The sequence below is a fragment of the Octodon degus genome, unplaced genomic scaffold (genome assembly GCF_000260255.1).
Source record: "Octodon degus isolate 3935 unplaced genomic scaffold, OctDeg1.0 scaffold00022, whole genome shotgun sequence".
Lineage (NCBI taxonomy): Eukaryota > Metazoa > Chordata > Mammalia > Rodentia > Octodontidae > Octodon > Octodon degus.
Genome location: NW_004524598.1, coordinates 18,607,357 through 18,609,398, shown reverse-complemented (window position 1 = coordinate 18,609,398; position 2,042 = coordinate 18,607,357).

Below are 2,042 nucleotides of genomic sequence, written 5' to 3'. Positions count from 1 at the left end.
TCAGGGAGATAGCTCAGTTGAATAAGTGCTTGCCTGGCAAGTGCAAGGGCCTGAGTTCAATCCCCAGCTCTGCCAAATAAACAAACAAACACACCTGGTGTCTTAAAGCTGCAGAAAAGTGTGTACACTTCTCCATTTTGCCAACATTTCCTGGGTATCCCTGGGCTTTGGAAGCCTGTGTTCTACTGGTTGAAATTTCTAGTGGGATCTATCCTCTGTTTTTGCCGTGTCACCTCTGACAGCAGAACACACATCGCTGATCTGCCATCTTGCACGCACCCTGAAGTAGTCCCAACTCTGGTCCATAAGGTACCTTGTGTCCCTGAGGTTCAGCACTCCGTGCTTGGGTGCCTCCTAAAATCTCTGCTGATAAGCCCTTCTCTGCCTCTTATGGATGCATCCAGAAAATACCTTTTCTGCAACAGGAGTTAGTGAAGATGATATATAACGGGGGGGGGAGGGGTCCTTCTTCTGGGCCTTGGGGCCCTGCAGATCCAGCCTAGCGACGCCCCAAGCCTGTGACCCAGCAGCCATTCCGGGGTGCTGCCGTGCCATCACAAGTGTCCATCTACTTTTCCCTGTACCATGTCTTTCCTTCTCAAGGTGCTGGAGCACACAACTAGGTCACTGAGAAAGGACTCAAGGGAAGCTGTTTCTCTGCGACACCACATGCCAGAGAGTCCTCACTCACCCTCGGCAAGAAAGTTGGCTGAAGTCAGAATTTTAGGCTAAGAAACATTTTTAGCTCAGAATAGTTAAGGCACTATGGATTTTTTTTTCTCACACATGTGTAAGTCTGTTATTCTCCAAGTTTTCGTCTTGTCAGACTTTTTTTCTTTTAATCACATGTTGTTATTGTTCATATCTTTATTTCCAACTATTTAAAAGTTTTCTTTCTTACTGTCCTGTTTTATATAGGTATGTATGCATGTACATAGATATATTTATCCACATATGACTGTGCATGTGTATGTTTAATCTCTCAGTGTATGCTATAGAACTGTGATTTTAAAAAAAGATTTATTGCATGCTCTGGATTATATTGTTTCATGTAGGTTCCATTTTTCTGTTTCATGTTTTTTCTTCTGTCCAATATATGGTAATTTTGCTATGGTAGGATTGCTTTTATTTAAAACTATATCATCAAAAGATGCTCTGAGTTGTACTTTAGAATATAATGTAGTATTATTCAACCACAAAACGAAGTGCTGACACATGCTGCTTCAGTTACTTTGCTCTCCTTGCTGAGCTAAAGTACCTGACATCCAAAGTTAAACAGGGAAAAGTCTGTTTTCTTCGCAGCTTGTAGAGGCTTCAGTTCATAGCCAGCCGCCTCCAAGGCAGGGTGGCAGGGGGAGCAGCTCATGCAAATGGAAGTCAGCAAAACAAGCAAGGCATCTTTCTGCCCCTTTCATCTCACCAGCTACAGAGGGAGGGAGTGGCGCTCTACCCTTCATCCTGGTGGCCTTGAGCCTAGCCCTGCATCATGAATCCATCCCAGCATCACACACTCTAAACACAGCCACCTCTGAAGAAGCCGGCCCATGACTGCTTGCGGCATCGGGGGACTTCTAGACACAACTATAGCACACGCTGTAACACAATACACCTCTAAACCATTCTAAGGGAGAGAGGTCAGACACAAAAGATCACATGATTCCATTCTTAGGAAATATTTGAAATAAATCATGATGATAGAATGAAAATTGTTGATTTTTCAAAGGGTGGGAGAAAAGATAGTAGAGGGAAACTTTAATGAGAACCAAATTTTTCTTTGGAATGATGGAAATACTGTTGAACCAGACAGAGGTGAAGGTTGCATGGCATTGTAAAAGTACTGAATATCATGGACTGTCCACCTTTAAGTTCTGTGTCATGTAATTATCACTTCAATGAGTTATCTTTTTAAGAAGCTACGTGAGGGCCAGTGAGATAGCTCAGCACTCTAAGTGCCTGCTTAGGCGAGCACAGGGACAGGGGTTCAATCTCTGGCACCACATGTAGCACCAGCCCCACCCCGGGGTGTGCCTAGCCAGCCATTG